Raw genomic sequence first — 22,144 nt, forward strand, 5'->3', positions numbered from 1 at the left:
TTTTCCTTTTGGCTTTCTCTTCCTGTTACCCTCCCTTCTGTCTGTTCTGTCTACTGTTGCAGCCCAATTGCACTGACCCTTCGGTCTCAGTCATACTGCCCTCTGTGGGCGATCTCCGTCATAGCACCTGCATTGAAGAGCCGCTTGACTCATCCGCTGACAGTCCCGGTCACATCGTGTCTGCAAAGATGCTTTACAAGCTCTTCAGTCTCTAGAACTAATTGCAATGACATGTTTGATGATTTCATCTCCTAGTATCTACCTCCTGCCCAATATAGAAATCTGACAGTTCTACTAACTGCCACCTTTTAAAGCCCTAAGATTAGAGAGCTATTTGATAAATTTAGAGATGATAAAGAATTAATGTGGAGTCTCTTTCAATGGACATCTGTATATTCCAGGGCATTGGTATAAACTGGTTACCAAGTTAATTCTGGTCAGCCTTGGAGTTACAACATGACTATGAATAACTTATTACATAAATATGCATTATACTCTTGGTGAATAAATGACTAAAATACCATTTGACAGCTCGCCTTCCACATTCCCGCTGGAATTACGTCACTTTCGGCTCTCTCACGCTAGCGAGAGGTGATGTTTCTTGGACTGCTTCCCATCCTTTCTCATCTGCTGTATTATTAAGTAGGCTGTACTCATTGCGAGTTTGTCCTCCCTTAGAACTCTTCTTCCTTGAGTATAGCCATCTGCTTCTCCCTGGAATTGGAGCCTCAGAACTGGGTCTTTCCTGGGTCAGAGGAGGATGGGACAGACTCGGTAACCAAAACCAGAGAGTAATTAAAGGCTCCATCCTGTGCTCCTGGCCCTGACAGGTGGCACGCATCTATAGTACTGGCTAAGGAGACTTGCCTTGTCTTGTGCAGGTGAATATATCCCTCCTGAGACCCAGTCAAACTCCCAGCACCCTAAGTTTAAAGAGAAGGGATGTCTACATTTTAAAAACAACGATAGGTTTATTTTGGAAAAATGTAGATGCCTTGCAGGAGAATCTCAGAACAGCGCTTACGGAGAATACTAAGCGTTGGGAACTGGGGTGAAGACACTCAGTGGAGGCGGGAGATGGAGGTAAATAGTTCCTTGAACCTCGTCGCGAAGATGAAGGATTTTAAACGGATTTTCTGAAGTTGCCCCGCGTCCGGATTTCCTGGACCACTCGCGCTGCTTGCCTGCTAAGGAGTGCGCCTCCGGGGGAGGTGTGCGCGCGCGCTGGAGGCAGGGAGGCGGTGGAGAGGGGCCTGGCTCCGGGAATAAACAGCGGGGGAGAGGCTGGGCGGCGGACGCCAGCGGCCAAGGGAGCGAGGTGCAAGGGCCGCAGGCCACAGAAGCAAGCTCCAGCTTGGAAGCTAGGAGATCGGAAAGCCTTTGATGTCAGAAGCCGCTGTCTGGAGACACTGACAGCCTAGCCCCTCCGGGAGTCTCAGGCTGTGGCTCAGACCTCAAGGTAAGCAGTGGCCCCTTGCAGCCTAGGAGCTGCGAGACCAAGCGCGCCGGGTGCGTTCCTGCCTCCCTGGGGCTGTCAACTCTTCACCTTCTTCTTTTGCCCTTCCCCGGGTCCTCGGCGCCAAGCTGACGCCCTGTGCTGGGTGACTGGTAAGGGCGCGTTCTGGGTTTCTGTTCTGCGGCCCCGTGGGACCTTTGCCTCCCGTCTACCACCACCCCTCACTTTCACTTCTTTCCCAGGACCGCTCCAGGAATCCGGCGCCCCAGACGCTGGGTACTGAGCGCGAGTGGGTGGCATGAGATCTTCCACCCTCTCCAGGTGTGTGATACACAGATGCATTAATGAGCCTAAGGTCTGGAAATAAGTTGGCGTCTGAAATACTGCAATTCCTCACCTTCCATAACCTACCCTCGCCTTGCATTACTGTCTTTACTTTTGGAAAGAATATCAACTCTCAAATCAGATCATTGCAATGTACCACCTTATCTTTGTGTCTCCACTGAACCTCAAGTTGGGATTGCCCAGTCTCTACCCTACCCCCGTTTCCCAGTTGAAACAATGTTTTCAAGGCTACAGCAACTGCTACAAGTTTATTCGACCTTGAAGCACTATCTCTTATCCTGGAGCTTGGGGGGAAAAAAAAGCCCTCAGGCCTCACCCTACAATCTTGATTCAGATCTGGAGGGAGAAGGGGAGGAACTGAGGGAGAGGCTGTTGTGTATGTGTATGTGCTTTGTATCTAAAAATCCTGCCAGAAGTGAGTGCGCTCCTCGTCATCAGTTCTCCTCCTGAAAGTAGAAGATCCATGTGGGAGAAAGCCCCGTTCTCCAAAGCTGATGGTTTGATGCAGAAGTGATGGCAGTTTGGGGAAGGGGCAGCTATTTGGAAACTCAGATACAGTACTAGAGGGAAATGCCATACTTTTAAGAGATTTAAAATGTCACGTTTTTCATCCGAGTGGTGGTGGCACACGCACTCGGGAGGCAGAGCCAGGCGGATCTCTGTGAGTTCGAGGCCAGCCTGGTCTACCAAGTGAGTTCCAGGAAACCAAGTGAATTCCAGGAAAGGAGCAAAGCTACACAGAGAAACCCTGTCTTGAAAAACAAACAAACAAAAAATCATGTTTTTCAAATGTAAGCATTTCCTCATAAATACTCTGAGCTGGAAAGGGTGGAGGTCTATCCTGCAGAAAATCTTCCTCTGACTGCCCTTTGATTTTTGTTAAGGATGGAATGCAGGCCTTTGGCTGGTTCACTTGTTGCTTACTGAAGGAACGATCGTGTAAATTGATCCAAATCCTGCTATTCCCGATTATGTGAGCCCAGGTCTTCTACTCTGACTGTCCTATAAACTTTGCATGTTGTCACAGTTGTACATCAGCTAATTTTTATGCATCCTTCTATGTATCTGAGCCATTCTAAATACCTGTGAAGCCATCAGAGGCTAACTATCAGGGGAAAGAGAGATTATTTGTATTTTCTGAAGAGCTGAGGGAATGGCTAATTAACATATTGTCAAATAGATATGATATTAAAGCACTTATTTCTTTTCATGGAACAAGATACGGTGAAATGGGATGATGCTTGGTACCTGCTTTCACGAACAGACAAACTAGAGACTGTGAAGCCGTGAAGCCTTTTGAACATTTGAGAAATGACGCTGTCTAGTTATTGAGTCAATGTGATTGTTTTCTTGGCAAAATTTCTCTACTTTCTAAAATTAACTTTCCCTAAGGAAAACTAGTGCAGATGCACATGATTCAGCCCAACCAAGTCCTGAAATTTCAAAACTGACCTTACTTTATTCCTGTAGATCCTTGTTTGAGGGCTGATCGCGGCACATGTAGAAATGCCAATTGCTAGCTGGCCTTTGCAAAGCGCTCCTTCGATAGTGTGGTTATAGACAGAGCATAGTATTATGCTATAAGTTCTGTTGGTGAGGCAGAAGTTATTCCCCAAAGGTTTTGTGTATGTTCTACACATTAGTTCTGAGACTTCCATAATTATATATGTAACACATGTTTTTAATATGAACCCAAAACCACAATATTTTTCTCTGTGGTGGGACATTTAAGCACTAGGTTTTGATCACTTTTCATGGAAATTTTAATTTGACAGAACTAAGGGCTTCAAGAAAATAATCCCATAAAGATCTATTTGGAACTAGAAGTCCTTAAAAGAAGAGGAAAAGATGGTTGGAGCCCCTGCCGGCTGTGTGCACAGCCTTCATGCAAGTCTTGAGGGTAACGGTGGATCCAGTTCTGGCAGCCTCCAGCTGTGGATGATTAGACCCTACCACCATTCTGCAGACCTTTAATTTAGTCTGTAACTCGATGCTTCACTGACCCCACACATTCTCTTTCTGCCATGCTAGCTCACAGAGGAATGGCTGGCACTTTGGACTGACATTTTTTCCCTTCCATCAATTAGAGCACACTTGTATAGGTTGCAGAATGCAGTTGCATTTTTAACTCAGTATCCTAAGAAGTAATAATTTTGGTCACAAAGAGCATAGCCCTACACAGGCTGCATCATTTGTCTTGTTTCACTGTGCCATGTTAATTTCTCAATGATTCAAGGATGTAGAAATAATAGAGTCACAGGGTATTAAAGTTGGAAGGGCACTTCAGAATTCATCCCGGTTTTAATCATTCTTTTCTACAGATGAATACCAAAGTGCTCATTGCCATAATCCAATCTTTGAGAACAGGCATTAAGTTTTACATCTTTCCAGTTCTCAAAGTAATGAGGATTTTTGTATACCTGAGATGAATTTATATATGAATTCAATAGGGTAGCAATGGCTGCCAAGTAGGTTGCAAATCTCAGCTAGATTTCCAGTGAAACTCAACATAGCATTAACGACAATGTAGGTCATTTACAAAAGCACCAACCTACTTGAAACTAACACCCTAGGACTTCCCTTATCTTGGGTGGTGACTACCTGAACTGGCTGACAGAAGACAAAGGTACCTCAAGGCAATGAATAAAGATGGGCAAGAGAGTAAGATAGGGTGTAGAAGGAGCAAGGCTTTGTAAATCTGCAAATCACTCAAGGGTGGATAGCCTTCAGCTTCTTTAAGTCCCTTTAAATATGGTAGTTGTCTTATCATTCATCAATCTTGGATAGTTGGTGTGGACATTAAATGTGGTAAGCTGAATTATAAAAACCTGGATACTTTATAATGACTTTTCAGAATTATGCTGTATCTCAGATAGCAATGCAATCGTCTATAGGTCATCCAGCACCCTGCACTCATCAGGAAGTTGTGTGCATCCTTGATGAAGATGCTAACTTCTCTGAATCACAGCTCTAAATAAAGAGGATAATGACTGCCTTTTAGGACAGAGTTTTTAGTCTGAAATCATAGAAATAATCCTTGTTTCTTTCCTTTGGACCTCTACTTCACTGAGGCCTGTCCTTTGAAAGTCCATTCCTGCCAGGCGGTGGTGGCACACGCCTGTAATCCCAGCACTCAGGAGGCAGAGGCAGGTGGATCTCTGTGAGTTTGAGATCAGCCTGGTCTACAGAGCTAGTCCAGGACAGGCTCCAAAGCTACAGAGAGACCCTGTCTCGAAAACACCCCCCCCCCAAAAAAAAAAGTCCATTCCTTGTGTTTCTGTCCTTCAAAATCTTTATCTTCTAGATTGTTCACTTGAAATGAATTTATATATGAGTTTAATAGGGCAGTAATGGACCTGAGGTCCTGGTGTTTAATATTTTTCTCACTAGTTATAAAATACTTATTGATATGTGGTATTAAAAGGATTGATTCAACCTTGAGAGGTCATATAAAACAAATATTTTTACCATAGTACAACTATTTACCATTTATTGAGGTACTTTATATGCATGAAGAAATATCTTCAGGTGCTAGAGAGACAGCAATTAAGAACATTGGCTGCTCCTCCAGAGGACCTGAGTTTGATTTCCAGCACCCACATAGCAACTCATAGTCATTTGAAACTCTGGTTCCAGGGGATCTGATGCCTTTCTGGCCTCTATGGGCACCAAGTATGCATGTGGTACACAGATGTATATTCAGGCAAAACACTTATTCACAAAGGAAAAAAAAAGCTACAGGTCCCTAAAGAGGTGACCATTACCCTCTTTAAATAGAAATAGAGCTGTCATCCAGAGAAGTTAGCACCTTCATCAAGGATGCATACTACTTTTAATATGTCCCACTACTTCCCTAAGAGTACAAGATGCTGTATGGTCTCTAGATGATGGTGCTATGCACTGTAGCACAAATTCTAATTGGTCTTAATAATAAAAACCCAGATTCAGATATCAGAGTGAAAGCTGAAAGATCGGAGAAGCAGAGGTGTCAGCCACCAGAAAGACTTCTTACCTCTAGGAATCCTTAGACTAAAAGGGGTGAGCTCCTGTCTCTGCCCTGTCTTATCACTTCCTCTTTCCACCCAGCCATACCACTTTCTTTTTCCTCCTCCCAAGTGCTGGGATTAACATATGCCTCCCAAGTGCTCGGATTAAAGGTGTGTGCCACCACTGCCTGGCTTCTAGTCTCTAGCTCTGCACTCTGATCTCCAGGCAAGCCTTATTTGTTAGAGCACAAACAAAATATCACCATAATGCACATTTGGGGCTTCTGAGATATTTCCTAATTCTGAAAAGACTTTATAAGGCCTTCATATGTTTGTATATTTTATCTTAGATGCATTCAATGGAACTCAACCACCTGGCATTGATTTAATACTTAGAAACAACCACATTTAATGTGTTTCCAAGATAAAGTGGAGCCCCCCATAATCAAGATGTTTAAAATTTTTTTCTTTATAATTTTCAGAAATTTGAGTATGCACTAGACATCTATTGATGACTAATTAATATATTCATCACTGCTCTCTGAACACAAGTGTCTAGAGCAGTGGTTTTCAACCTTCCTAATGTTGCAACCCTTTAATGTAGTTCCTCATGTTGTGGTGACCCTCAACCATGAAATTATTTCCATTGCTACTTCACAACTGTAGATTTGCTACTGTTACAAATTGTAATAAATAGCTATGTTTTCTGATGGTCTTAGGTGACCCCTGTGAAAGCGTGTGTTTGAGCCCTAAATGGTCATGAGTGGTTGAGAACCACTGCTCTACTGTGTAATGTCTCCTTCCAGCCTAAGAAGTTTCCTTGTCTTTTAATGCTGCTCTTTGAGAACAGTTACAAATTAAAACACATGCCATGTGATGCCTCATCGTCATTGTTAATGAGACTGGATTTGGAGCCGCCCAGAAGACATACCTCCAGGTATGTCTATGCAAATGCATGCAGGTGTCTGTGTTGTAAATGTGGGTGGCACCATCCCTCACACTACAGTCCTGGATTAAAGGAAAAGAAAGGAGAAACCAACTGAGCACCAGCATTCATCCCCCTCTGCCTCCTGACTGCCCAAGCAATGCGACCAAGTGACGATATGCCTCATGCTTCTGCCATCCTGTGGTCCTAGCCGTGATGGACTGCATCATCAACCTTGACTGAAAAGGAACTCTTCCTTCCTTAGATTGCCTTGTCAGGTGTTGTCATGGTAACAAGGCAAGAAACTAATAATCACTGTGTTACAATTGACTTTCATATACCTTGATATTGTAGTTAAGATGCTATATTTGTATTTTGAGAGCATATATATATGTATATGTTTGGCTATATTTTCTATCAATTTCATTTCCAGATAGTAAAGAAGTACCTTACAAAATATTTGCTATAAAAACGAACATTACTCTGGTAGGGTTGAGAGTCATTGCTTTGTACAAATATTTCTTACTGGGTCTGATAAAAATACATGAGTAATATCTTTAATTTTGTGAATTAATGCATTTTAACCTGCTGCTTTGGGTTTTGTCACTTAATCTGCTTGATTAATGCTGTCTGAGTACACCTAAGATCTATAATCTGTTCGCTCTGCCTTAAAGAAATCATCACTGTTAGTCTAGAATTAGGAGTTACAATATGCTCCATCACATGTTGTTGACCTCTGGCTAACTCCATGCCCAGATGGAAGGAGAAGGAAACATTGAAAATAGTTGTGATTTGCTTTACCACTACAGAGGAAAGAGATAGCAAGAAGCAGATGAGAACAGGCATATCTTTTCTCTCTTTCTTTCTTTTTGGCACAAGGGGCTCACCCCAGCCCAGACTGGCCTCAAACTTGCTATGTAGTTAAGGGTGACCTTAAACTTCAGATTCTCATGATTCCACTCCTCCCAAGTGCTGAGATTACTTAAGGTGTTCTCTACTACACCCAGGTTTATGTGGTAGTAGGAATCAAGCCCGTGCTTACTAGGTAAATACTACCAACTTAGTTCCACCTCCAGCCCCCATTTTCTTTATTGTATATACCTAGACTACATTGGAAGAGAAATCTTTTTGCCCAAGTCAGTTTTGGTTATTGTGACAAAATATGAGACATAGAATATGGGACATAGAATAAGGACACAGAGTGATTATGGGGAAGAAACATTGGTTTAGCGTGAAGAGTTCAACATTCAAAGATCTGGTGCTGATGTGATTTTTAGCTATATCACACCATGGCGGGAGTGTGTGTGTGTGTGTGTGTGTGTGTGTGTGTGTGTGTGTGTGTGTGAATACATTTGGACCAGTGAGGAAAGGGGCGGGGAGGGAGGGAGAGAGAGAGAATGGATGGATGCATGTAAAGATGAACAAAGAAGAAAATAGTGAGTGCAAGGCCCAGCTTGGGATATATACTAAGATCTGAAATCCTGTTTCAAAGAAAAATTAAGATTGCCAATTTAGGGTGTTAACATTACCATCTAACATTAGCCTATTTCAGAAAAGAAGGAAAATTTGATTTTAACAAGTTGAATGAACTATCAAACAAGTATCTCAGATGGTGAAGTTTCACCTTTCCTTCAGAACTGTCTCCTTTCCCTAAGCTTCCATCTTTTTTTCTGTCATTATGCCTCATGGCTTGTCTTCCCTCTCTGACATTCCCAACTGTGCTCCTCTACTGATGGTTTCTCGATGGGTTATAGGTCTAATCCGCTTTCCTATCTTAAAAAAGCATGGGTTAAAATTAGCAGGGCTATGAAAGAAAGCAAAAGCAGAGGGTATGGGAGGAGGGGCTAGCTGGAGAGTTGTATAAATAGAGTTAATAGGACTCAGTGACTGACTGGCTATGACAGGTGACAGAGAAGAGATAATTCTCCGTAACTGTGTGTTGTTGTAGAAGAGGAACCCTGGCTGGGAGAATGAAAACAAGACTTCAGTGTGGTGGAAGGGACAGAGGGAGGGGATTCTGACTCTGTCTGTGAATTCTGCTCCTCTGTGATTCCAACTAAACTGCTAACCCACTTCAGTATACCTAGCTCTTGGGCATGCCTTTTCCTCAGAGTTGGAGTGTAAGCCTATCCTGTGTTACAAATGGAACACCCTCTCTCTGAGATGAATGGGGCTAGAAATGTTTCAGATCTTCAAATATTCAAATTCATAATGAAGACAGAAAAAAGACCCAGCTAATATCTTAGGGATGAGACCAAAGTCTAAACATGAAATTCACTTAGAGACATATTCTTGACATACTTAGTTTGAAGGTATTTTTATATGGCACTTTTAATGCACCTGGGTTTTGACTACAACCTTTCATGTAAAGTAAGAAATGGAATTTTCCACTTGTGATGTCATGTTAATATTCAGAGTTTTGACTTTTGGAGCATTTGGGATTATTGATGCTCAAACTCTTTGTGTGTTGTTTCCAGGAACTTTCTAGCCAACAGAATAAATTTTTTTTTAAATGAGAAAAGACAATGAACCAAATGATGGTAATGTTAGTACGCATGCAGCTTTATATTAGAATGAAATATTTTTAGTGTCCCTGTTGGCTGTAGCCCAAGATAGACTTCATAGCCCAAAGTGAGGTAAGAACACATTATAGACCTGGAAGAGGACACACAAGGACATGAGTTAAGCATCATTCAGAAATTAGCCAGCTCATTGCCCACTTCCGTCTGATAAAGGTTAGAGAGGCCAAGAAAATAATAATTAGGAGGTGGTTTTTAGAGAGTCAGAGAACTCAAGTTTTCCCCCTACACCCTGGCCCCATAAGAAAGGGATGAAAGGTACTTCCTTATTTAAGTGTAAAGAGATTATGTCGATCACTTGGAGTGTTTGCTGTGTACCCTCTAGCCCAAGAGGCATAGTATGTAGTCAGAGTTTCTCTGTGTCCTGGCAGCTGCTCTCAAATAATCACTCAGAGACTTATTATTAATTATAAATGCTCAGCCAATAGCTTAGGCTTGTCTCCGGCCAGCTCTTACAACTTAACCCACTTCTTTTTAATATATGGGCTGCCTAGAGGCTCATTTACCTTATCTATGAACATCCCATGTTGCTTCTTCCTATCTGGTTTTCAACTCCTCAGACTCTTTCCCAGCATCCTCTCTGCTCTGAAAAATCCTGCCTAGCTATTGGACAATCAGCTTTTTATTAACAGTGGAAACAACACATTTTCACAGTGTTCAGAAAGATTATTCCATAGCAATAGTGGATCCATGGTTTATGTCTGAGGAGGTTAACAAGAGCCTGTGTGCTGGTTCCCATGATGGCAGAGCAATAGAGAGAAAGCATATTGTTCCATGGTTTGATAGACTAGAGCACAAGGATGCTCTCAAAGATAGATCATGATGGAGAATGAGGTAGCCTGGGGTCATCTCAAGTCATGGTTAAAGGGGCCACCTATACCACAATAGTGTAAATGGAGGAAAGTGCAGTAAATGTCCATCAACACAAAAAGGTTATGCTGGTAGGCACACCCCTACTGATGAGGATGGAGTAGGTTCCCTGCTTTATCACTCTCCATCCTCACCACCAATATCCTACTCCATGGAAAAGCTATTAAAAAAAAGTCCACTAAGGGCTGGTACTGTAACTCTGAGTGGTAGAATGTATGCTTTGAATATGTGAGGGCCTGATTTCAATCCTTAAAATTCACACTCACACAGATCACAGCCTGCCTTGGATCATTGCATCTGTGTTAGTCACGAGAGAACTTGATGGTTGATTACTCCCTCATCTTCATATATATACACATAGATGACCTCAAACTCACAGAGATCCACTTGTCTCTGCCTCCCAGATACTGGTATCAAAGGCATGCAACACTGAGTCTGGCTCCTCCTCCTACCTTATTCCCAGATAGGAGATTAGTATCAGAAACTGGGGGACCTAGATGAGCAATGTGGAAGAAGCAGCCTTTCCATGTCCACCTTCCCTGATACAGGGAACAGCATACATCAGGTTGTGGCTGAAGGAGGAGGGCAGACGCTATCCTTTACATCAAGTTGGAAGAGTGGGGGCTGCCTTAGGTGCATGGGCAACAGAATTGTGATTGACGTCTTGACTTGGAATGGCTTGAAGAGTCTCTGGTGATCAGAAAAGTCATGGCAACTGTCCTGAATCTAATCCAAAGACAAGTAAAGAACAAACCACATGTAATTTGAGCTTTTGAGAGCAATAGAACCAATGGGCTATCCATGGTCATATGTATGGAAGATTTATTGTGGGAAATGACTCACACAGTTATTGGTGCTAAGAAGACCCCTGATCTATGATGGCAAGTGGAGGACCAGGCAGCCAGTACTGTAATTCAGTCCAGTCTAAAGTCCCAACACCCAGGCACTCCAGTGTCTGAGGCAGGAGAAGATGGGGGTCTCAGCTCAAGGAGGAGAATTTGCCATGGTTTGCTTTTCTCTTCAGTTGAAGCCTGCAGCAGGTGGAGGATACTTTGCTCTGGATGCTTTTTATTTGCTGTACTAATTCATATGCTAACATCTAGAAATACCTTTACAGACATATCCAGCATGGGTATCCTCTCATACAGTCAAGTTGACACATAAAATTAAGCAGCAGCAGCAGCAGCAGCAGCAGCTGCTGCTGCAGTAGCAGCAAAAACTGATAATGTTTTGATTGTACCACGTGAGGACTGCTTGCTTATTTTAATAATCACAAATGTCTTCTTAGTGATGTATGACTGAGAAGAGAATAGGAAGGAAGGGCAGAAGTGACTGTCATGTGAATTGAACTTATCCATCGAAATGCCACTAAGATTACTGTTTCTGTTTTTTTAAAATAATGCTAGGAGCATTTTAATTAATCAATTTAAATATGCATTTGGAAATTTTAAAATGAGCTTTGCAATCTGTTCCACAGCTGGGAAAATGATCTGACATAATGCCTCTGAGTAATAAGCACACAAGACATTTCACTTCTTCTGCTTCCAGAGATTCACAGCAGCAATGAAGGGCTGAGATAAATGGTTTACCATTTCTGCTCTGCCACTGGTCAATTTTAGGAAAAAGCATGTTCCTGTAAAACAATAGGGATGGTGCCGTAGCCAACAAACTCCAGAACAAACAACATTAATGAATTCCTCTTTTCAGCATCTGGGGATTTTAAAATGCCTTTAAATGCTTAGCTTCCAGATTATCTTCACAGGATTTGCAATACTATCCAATTCAAGTCTTTTAATGGTAAATGAGTAACAAGGGGACAATCCAAACAACAATCCCAATGTGTTCCTACAACTTGAAAAATATATGTGCGTTGCACACAAAAGTATTTACAATGACAGAGAAGCAGTGCAACAATTTACTCCAGGGAAGTAGAATTTTGGATCCAGCAGGAGATTAGAGTCATGTAGGATGGAAGAGAGGCTCTAGCTTGGCATGGAGACCTGCCTGACTAGGTGTTTTCTGGTTCTAGAGAAAGTCTTTGCTGTGCCCTTAGAATCCTGAGAGCAAGGCCATTTGCAGCAGTGCCCTTTTAAATGCACTGTGCAACCTCTTTAGTGTAGGTAAGAGGCGTGCTGGAACAGGATGAGTAGTAAGTGCTGAAGACTTTGTCTCTATGCAGCTGCTACTATTGATTTTTACCTGTGACAAATGTTCCTTTCTTTCTTGTGTATATAAGGTATGTGGTGTGTGTGTGTGTGTGTGTGTGTGTGTGTGTGTGTGTGAGTGTGTAAGCACATGTGTGTGAGTGTGCTTGCGTATGGTTGTGCAGGTGTATGTGGAGGCTGGAGGGTCTTTCTCTATTGCTGTCAACCTTATGCATGGAAGCATCTCTGCCTGAACCCTGAGTTTGCAGTCTCAGCTTGTCAAAGCAGCCAGGTGCTGGGGTTACATATCCTGGAAGCAAGCACCTTTACCTGCTGATCTTGGCCTTGTTTTCTGTTTTATTATTCTTATTCTTATTATTTTTCTTTTTCTTTTCTTTTCTTTTCTTTTTTTGCTTGAGACACAGGGTTTCACTATGCATCTCTGGCTGGCCTGGCACTTGCTATGTAGACCAGGCTGGCTTTCACCCCACAGAGATTGGCTTCCTTCTGCCTCCTAAGTTCTGAGATGAATGGCATGGGCCACTGTGTTGGCTAGTTTTATTTCAACTTGACACAAACTAGAGTCCTCAGAGAGGAGGGAGTCTCAACTGAGAAAATGCCTTCATAAGGGAACAGCTGTAGGGCATTTTCTTAGTGATTGATGAAGAGGGCCCAACCCATTGTAGGTGGTGCTTCCCTGGGCTGGTGGTCCTGAGTTACACAGAAAGCCATGATGAACAAGCCGTACAGTAAGCAGCACCCCTCTATGGCTTCTGCGTCAGCTTCTGCCTCAAGTCCCTGCTTTCATTGCTTTTGATGATGAAATGTTATATGGAACTGTGAGGGAAATAAACTCTTTCCAAGTTCCTTTTGGTCATGGTGTCTCATCACAACAGTAACCCTAACTAAGACAGCCACTATGCTCAGCTTTTGCTTTGTTTTGTGAGAGAGACCCTTACTACATAGTCCAGGCTAACCTCAAACTTATGATCTTGCTCACCCCCCCACGCCCCCAGCTCTGGGAATTATAGACAGACACTGCTGAGTTCTGAAAGCATTAACATTGTTAGTGCTGTATCAACTACTTTCAATGGTGTCAATTCTTCCTTTTATCTTATCTGCTAATTCTCCTCTTCACAGGGAGCTCCTGTATCCTGTGTTGGAGAGGGTGTGTGCGTTCTTATGGTACAGGCTCACATTTTATTATATTTGTCAAGGCCTATATGGTTTCTTAGTTTTCAGCCTTATAATTGAGAGTCTTTCTTGTATACTGAACAGCCTTTAATCCCTCATTTCTCCCCAGTGGTTCTGGCTCAGGGTGAGTGGGATGCTGTATGTGGCTTCATTTAACAGAGAAAGGTTTTTCAGACCTTTCTCCCTCCTGATTTTATACATAGGGCTTAATTCTAGGTCCATGCGATGGGTAAGTCCTACACCCAAGTCCATATCCCATCGTTATGTGTCTGCTGGGTTTCAATTCCTAAGCAGCATAGTAGGTTTTGAAGTTCTTCTTTCTTTCTGGGGGATTCCTTTGCCTAGCTTTTTGCCCTGCTTTTCATGTAAAGCATTTACTTGCGTTCTATCCAGGACTTAATTAACTATGTCGGTAGGGGCAGGTTTGGCATGGGTTTGGGTAGGCTTCTCACGGCTCAGTATGACTCACTTCCTACAAGTCTTTGAATTAATTTTGTGACCCCTTATTTTTATTTGGATGACACCGAATCTCCAGATTTCACTTTGGAGGAGGTATTAGTTGCTTTCTTCCTTCCTTGCCCATATGCTTGATGAGGAGCAACTTAAGAGAGAAAAAGAAATTTTATTTTGGCTCATGGTTCAAGGGACAGCTCTGTTTTTAGCAGTGAAAGATTGCTTGTTCACATCTAGCTGGATCAGAAAGCAGAGTCATGTCTCTGTTCAGCTTTCTTTCCTCTTTTTGCCTTCTATTGAGTTTCAGGATCCCAACTCATGAGATGATGTCCCCCACGTTCAGGGTAGCCTCACCTTCTCCTTCCCATCATGTCTGGAAACACCCTCACAGTCAATTGACAACTGAAAGGAGTCATCACAGAGCAAGCTTACATATTTAAGTTGCTGATTCCTACTGGTTGTGAGTCTTGTATATCTCACCCTAAATACTTAAAAAAAAAATAGCCTACTGAAATTATGCAGTTAAAAGATATTGCTTACAGTTAGATTTAGTTCCAAGTTTTATTATACTTTATTCCTACATGTTCCTGGCTTGTTAATTACCATGAATAAATGATTTAGTCATTATAGCTTTAACTTTGTTCAATTGATTTTTATTTAACTCATTTGCCTACTGTAAAACTATAACCTTATTGTGTAATTAAGTTTAATATTTTTATTTATTAACATCAATATATAGTTCAGAAATTTAAAATATACATTTACCAAAATTACCACCTAAAATGCACATGCAGTAAAATTATTGAAACAAGTAGACATGGGAAAGAGTAACAAATCAGCAAGCTAGACTAGTGGTTCTCAACCTGTGTGTCAAGACCCCTTTGGGGGTCACATATCCAATACCCTGCATATCAGATATTTAAATTACAATTCATAACAGTACCAACATTGCAGTTATGAAGTAGCAACAAAATAATTTTATGGTTGGGGATCACCACAGCATGAAGAACTGTATTAGAGGGTTGCAGCATTAGGAAGGTTGAGAATCACTGAGCTAGATTGATATATGTGTTTTCGAATGTTAGAGTCACAGTTTCTAAAAATGCTGGTTGAGAGAAAGACATGGCCGAACCCTGAGCAGTCCTGGTCTGTACCAGCTGGCTTTAGGCAGCAGATACTATGTGAGCTGGGTGACCTTGATTGCAAGGGCAAGAGGCAACTCACACACACACAGAAACGTTGGAGGAAAGCCTTGTAGAAGCACCAGTGGAAATGGGCCAGAGCCCATTCTCCTTTCTACAGAGGACTACTTGTAAAATACAAGTCTACTGCTGAAGCTTTCTTAACAGCTGTAGACCAAGATGGAGGCCACATGTGGCTCTTTCTTTCCACAAGACCATCATGTAATCAATAAATTAGTATTGTTTTCAGGGCTTTATTTACTCAGTGCTACAGATCTCTTTCCTCTTTGGGTCCATTAATTAATGTGGGCACTTAGAGATTGAAGAGATTTTTTAGAAGCTTCAGAATCCTCTGTGGAATATTTTCAGAATACTTCTGAAGCCTTCTGGTTTAGTAAATGTGACATATGGATGGGTATGTGTGTATGGCAAAGCCCCTAGGTAATCTGACATGCTCTTCTGCTTGGGATTTATTCCTCTCATCTAACTCTTCAATTGTGTGGATGAGACAGTTTTCCTGGAAGGGAGAAAAATGCTTCTAATTTAAGGTTACCTTGGTTAACATAGGCAGTTAGAAAACTTAAGCCTTAATGACCCATTTCTCCAGTTCTTCCTAAGCTCCTATTTCACTACTATCAGGCTTTAATTTAGTTTCTGACTTAATGACTTGGGGTTTTAGGCAGACCTTTATTTTCAAAACAAATCCCTGCTTCTCTATAATGTTGATGAATGGACAATGCCCTACACTGTGCTTTGGGTTTCGATCATGTAAGACGCCTTTCAGTTATAATGATTCAAGTTAGTTACAAACAGCTGCAGTTGAGAAAGTCTCTGGGTTCAGTGCTGGTTTGTACAGTGTTCATGGAAAAAACACATAGACAAGCAGGAATTATGTCACATTATGTCCACATTTTCTGAAATAATGACTGGTATATGCAATTTATGGCTTGGCATCATCTTCTGCCCTGAATGTGTTTAATGACTTTTAAAACCAGATCTTTGCAACATAGTTGAGAAACTTTAGGTATATGCAAATATAAAGACTTCCTTTTACACATGGCCTTCTAAAGTGGGCTCTGCAGACAATAGAAAAGCAAGAGTGTTCTTTCTTCACTTTAAGCGGAGGAAGAGACAGTTATCATTTGTGGAGGAGAGAGGAATTTAGTTACACAATATGCATTCCAATGTCTTCCCCAGTTGACTGCTAACTAACCAGGACTCTTTTTTTTTTCACCAGGTCTCAAATTTAGCTTTTCTAACAGCACAATTGTGTGATTTAAATATAAAGTATTTTGGGCCTAAGTGACTTGCTACAAATTCTTCCTTTTGTCAAAAGGTTTAAAGGGAAACTTTTGAAAGTTTTGTTTATTTTCTTATTTTTTACTTTGTAGAGCTGGGGACCAAACTCAGAGCCTCTTCCATGTTAGGCCAGCACTCTAACCACTGAGCTACATGCTCAGCCTAGGAATCCTGTTTCAAATTTCACATTTTCCATTCTCAAAGAGGAAAATACACTACTTTCCATGTTATGTAAGACACACAAGAAGCCGGGTGTAGTGGTGCATGCCTTTAATCCCAGCACTTGACAGGCAAGAGTAGATGCATCTCTGTGAGTTTGAAGCCATCCTGGTCTACAAAGCAAATTCTGGGACAGCTAGGACTGTTATATAGAGAAAGCCTGCCTTGAACCCTCCCCCCAATTGATAATAATAAATAAAACATACAAAAATGTTTCCTATTAAGTCTGAATGATTAAGAGTATTTGAGATGTCCTATCTCAACTAATCAGTATTTGGAATTAGATGCTATAAGATAAAGCAAAATAAAACTCTACAACCAAGAGTCACCACTTTTGTCAAGTGTTTTGAAATGAACACTTCTGTATTTGAACATGGCAGATATTAGTATTGTTCTATATTTTAAGAGAAAAAAAAATCTCAGTTTTAGTATTACTAGTGGAACCAGTGTAGAACCCTCTTGTACTTGGTCCTGACTTCAAAAGCTGGGGCTGTGGTGTGGTGGTTTGGACATGAATGACCCCATAGACTCATATATTTGAATGCTTGGTCATTATGGAGTGGTGCTGCTTGAGAGGAATCAGGAGGGAGGTCTTGTTGGAGTAGGTGTGGCCTTTTTGGAGGAAGTGTAACACTGGGGTGGGCTTTGGAATTTCAAAAGTCTCAAGCCAGGCCCAGTGTCAGTCTCTTCCTGCTGCCTGTGGATCCAGATGTAGAACTCTCAGCTCCTTCTCTGCCTCTGTACCACATGCTTCCTGCCGTACTGATCATGGACTAAACCTCTGAAACTGTAAGCAAGCTCCAATTAAATGCTTTACTTTGTAAGAGTTGCTGTGGTCATGGTGTCTCATCACAGCAATAGAAAATTGACTAAGACAGAAATCAGTACCAGGGACTGGGGTATTGCTGTGAAAGGCCTGGCTGTGCTTCTTGTTGGCAAAATGTGCATTTTGGGACTTTGGATTAGGAAAGCAGTTGAATGCTTTAAGTGGGGCTTAATAGGCCATACTTGTAGGAGCAGAGAAGACAATGGTGCTAAGAGCAATATAGATTATGATTGTCTGGTTCAAGAGGTTTCAGAGAAGATTATTAGTAAAGTGGCCTATAGATCATTCTTGTGATATTTTGGTGAAGAATGTGGTTGCTTTATGGCCTTGTCCAGAAAATTTGCCTGAAGCTGTTTTGAATTAACAGCTATAGCAGAGGAGATTTCAAGGAATCCTGGTAGTGAAACTGTCATATGGTTATTAATGGTTACTCTTTTTTTTTTCTTTTTCTTTTCTTTCTTTTTCTTTTCTTTCTTTGTTTGTTTTGTCTTTTGAGACAGAGTTTCTATGTGTAGCTTTGCGCCTTTCCTAGAACTCACTTTGTAGACCAGGCTGGCCTCGAACTCACAGAGATCCACCTGCCTCTGCCTCCTGAGTGCTGGGATTACAGGCGTGCGCCGCCACCACCACCTGGCTAATGGTCACTCTTATGCAGATCTATAATGAAAAGGAGCAAGTTGAGCAAGGAAAAATACAAAATGTACAGTTTGAGGAGAAAAGAAACACCAGGAAGTGTGATGGAGTCAAGTCTAGTGCTCAAGGAGATAAAAAGCTTAAAGAAAAGGCTGATGCTAAATTGAATAAAGGGAGTGGTGGCCTCAGGGCAGGACCCCACCCAGTTAAGCTTCCAAGGTATAAAAAGGAATTAAAAGCTTAAGCAGTGAAGAAAACCATAGGAAACAGAAAACTGGTAAAAGCATATTTGAATGAGGGGGCCAAATTCCAGCTCCAGCAAGCAGAAGGATTTGGCAGCTTCAGCCCTGTGATTCTGGCTTTAGAGTCAAGGATTCAAGAAAGGGGCTGTGGGATTTCCCTTTGAGGCTAAGGAAAGCTGCTGATGCCAGGTATGTGACAGGGGCATATATGATTAGAACGGCTTGTGTAAGGTTAGAAGGGATCTCAGAAGTTGAACTGGGGGTATAGTTCTATTAGCAGAGAGCATGCCCTGCACATACCACGCCCTGCATTTGATTTTCTGCACCATGTGCATAATCTGGGCATGGTGGCACATGCCTGGGATTCTAGAAATCAGGATGATCAATGGTTCAAGGCCATCCTCAAGCACATTGTTCTTCCCTAGGAGGCCAGAAGAAGGCATCAGACCCCCTGGAGCTAGAATTACAGGTGGTTGTGAGCTGTGTGTCCTGGGTGCTGGGAGCCAAATTCAGTTCTTTTGCAAGAGCAGCAAATGCTCTTGACTCTGAGCCATCTCTCCAGCCCCCAACGGTGTTCTTAATTTTTTTTTTTTTTTTGTGTGTGTGTTGTTGTTGTTTAGGATTACATGCCAGGCAAGTGTTCCACAACAAGAATACCCCAAGCTGGTTCTTGACTCAGTTTCTTTACCCTTGTTCATTTTAGGATTAAACTTTTGGTACTTTATTACCTGTTGTGCATTCAATCAGGGAAGATATAGTTAGTTATTGTTTATTCTATTCTCTGTTTCTGGCTTTTTGCTTTCTGATGTTACATTTCTGATCTTGTGTCCAGCTGGAGCAATTATTGGCAAGCAAAATTTTGTGTCACTTCTCAGTAGTGTTTCTTTTTCTTTCTTTCTTTCTTTCTTTCTTTCTTTCTTTCTTTCTTTCTTTCTTTCTCTCTCTCTCTCTCTCTCTCTCTCTCTCACTTTCTTTCTTTTCTTAACTAAAAACAACAACAACAAAAAGGTCAGGGCTGGAGGGATGGCTCAGCAGTTAAGAGCACTTGCTGCTTTTACAGAGGATCTTGGGTTTGGTTCCCAGCACCCATATGGAGGCTCACAACTGTATCCACTAACTCCAGTTCTAGGGGATCTGATGCCATCTTCTGGCCTCTGTAGGTACTGCACACATTGTATACATACCTATACACATACACACATATTTTAAAAATAAACAAATCTTAACAATAGTTGAAAAGATGCCTACATGTGTGTATGGTGTATATTACCTGTCTTCCCCCTTCCATCTCCTTTCTCCCCTTTTCTCTCTTTTAATGCTATTAGGTCTCACCATGTTGTCCATGAACTCTAGTGATCTCTCAGCCAGCCCTCGAGTAACTGGGACTATATGCATATGATAACATATGTGGCTCATCATCACCATCATCATTTTGAGGTAGGGTCTCTTGTAGCCCAGTCTGGTCTCAAATTCATTATGGGCAGAGGATGATCTGGACCTCCTGGTCCTCCTGACTCCACCTCTCAAGTGCTGTGACTACAGGTGTGTGCAACCATGACAGTCATATGATGTTTGATATAGGTACGTTTCAGAAGGGCTAAATCAACTGTATTAGCATGCTCTGAGGAGGAGTGTTTGTTCTGTGGTGTGAGTATGAGCCTATCTGGATATCTGTGTCTAGGGGCTGGTTGTAAAGAGTATTTTCTTAAAAGACAGAAACTAATTTTAATTTAGGTTTTAGTGTAGAAGGGAGATGAGGAATCTAGGCAACACATTTGGCACTGTAGGGCAAGAAAGTAATTTTATATGCGTATACTATATCCATATGTATAATTATGGTTGTTACTATTATGTTTTCAGGGAGAATTAAATTTCTATATTACTATCTTGACTCAATATTAAAAAAAATCACCTAGGATAGCAAACTAGCAAGGAATAATCTGTAGATAAGCTGGTCAGAAATTGTTTTAACTACTCTCATTTTAAAATTACAACCAGGATTCATAAAATGAAGCTGAGAGCCATGGACTGTGCTCCTAGAGTTTAGTTCATGCTGATGTGCACCCTTCAATCTGCATCGGTCTCAGGGCCTTCATCTATAAATAGGTGAAGAAACGACTCAGCCTGAATGTTTTTTCCAGCTCTGTTGATCTGTCATTCTAGGAAACCAGAGTAGCATGCTGCTGGCTATTTTGAGAGATGGATCATTTTCTTCTCTTTCTCTCTCTGGTGCTGGGGTTTGAATCCAGGGGACTTACATATGCTCTGTCCCTAGGTGTGATTTTTGGCTGTTTTGCTTTTGAGACAGGATCTCACTCTGTAGGCCAGGCTGGCCTTGAATTCAGAGTTCTCCCTGCCTGTGCCCCCTAAGGTCTGGGATTAAAGGCATGTGCTATAATGCCCAGGCTCTGAGATTCGGATTTTAAAGAAACTTTTAAAATATATTAGCTAGATCTACAGATACTTTTGTGTGATGGTTAATTCTGATTGCCAACTTGATAGGATATTAATTAGGTATACCTTTGGGTGTGGCTGTGAGGGCCATGCTAGAGAAGACTAATTGAAGGGAGAAACCTGCTCAGAATATGATGTATTGCCCCACTCGCTGTGGTCCTGAACTGAATACAACAGAGAAAGCCACATGAGTTTTCTTACTATTTATGAGCTTTTTTTTTCTTCTTCTTCTTTAGCATTCATAAAAACAGTTTCCTAGGGATGCATTGGGACTGTGCCTCTCATGTTTTGTTTTTTGAAATATCTCCTTTAGGTTTTTTTGCCACCTTCCCATGAGATTTGTTAGCATTACCTAAATATGCCTTGCTTATCCTGATTCCCAAGACCTTGGGGAAAACACAGTATGCCCTGCACTCACCCCTTTTTGATAGAAGTGCATGGTTTTACTGATGGCTCCACCATCACATGCTTTATTTACAGTCATCTTGGAAGGAAGGTTCAAGAGGCCAAGCCATTAGATGCCAGTGTGCCCTGATAGTGGAAATGGTGTCACTAGCTTCTTGCTTCGACCTTTTGACTCCTGTCTTGTCAGAGTCAAACACAGGATGTCTGGGGACCTTGAAGCCACGCCACAGAGCTCGTGACAGCTTTCTATAGTTTCGCCACTCGGGTCTGACCCTTGATGGGAAGATGCAGGGATCTGACTGAAGAGGGCAAAGCTTGACTCTGCAGCCCTCTCACCGGAGTTTGCCTGGGGCCTCCCAAACCACTTCCTGTCAAGGATTGGAAATCAGCATGGTCGCCCGGAACTAGAAGCAGGGGAGGCTGTGAGTTCCAAAATCTTGCTTAGTTTCCCCCAAAGAGAAACTGTTGCATTCACTGGGATCTGTACGTTACTAAAGACAGCTGCCTGCTGAAACAACTCATTCCTTTTGGAGCTAGGGACACTCGCCCTGTTCTGTCATTGTTGGGATTGGGGGTTCTTAGTCATTGTGTTAGCTGGGTTTTCCTGCCTCCTCTCTCTCAAAGACTACAGAAACTGGCTTTCCCTTCATGCTTCCTCTTGGAACTTGGGGCTGTCCGTGTGGTTTTATGTTTTGTGAAGGTGCTTCTTTGGAATAATCCCTAACGCTTTCTGAGAACAAACAGCTCCCCCAGACATGTGCTTGTCCGCTTGGTTTCATGACAGGTGACAGATGGTGATCAAGTAGCTCAGAAAAATCACCGTCTTAGTGTGCTTCTTAACCTTTCTGGGCTCAGAAAACCCTCTTGAGAATGAAACTCAGGTAGTCTGGAGAATGGAGCGTATTCTGTTTTATGTGCGCCTCTGGGTCACAG

General features: G+C 42.0%; 1 protein-coding gene across 1 annotated transcript in view; it reads left to right on the forward strand.

The window, feature by feature from the left end:
- Positions 1–1,298: 1,298 nt before the first annotated feature.
- Positions 1,299–22,144, forward strand: part of Rnf144b (ring finger protein 144B) — a 149,716-nt gene continuing 128,870 nt past the window's right edge. Inside the window, exon 1 of the mRNA XM_036188777.1 lies at positions 1,299–1,459. The gene's annotated coding sequence lies outside the window, so the exon portion shown is untranslated. The remainder of the gene's footprint in view (positions 1,460–22,144) is intronic.

The sequence above is a fragment of the Onychomys torridus genome, chromosome 5 (assembly GCF_903995425.1).
Source record: "Onychomys torridus chromosome 5, mOncTor1.1, whole genome shotgun sequence".
NCBI classification, from domain to species: Eukaryota; Metazoa; Chordata; class Mammalia; order Rodentia; family Cricetidae; genus Onychomys; species Onychomys torridus.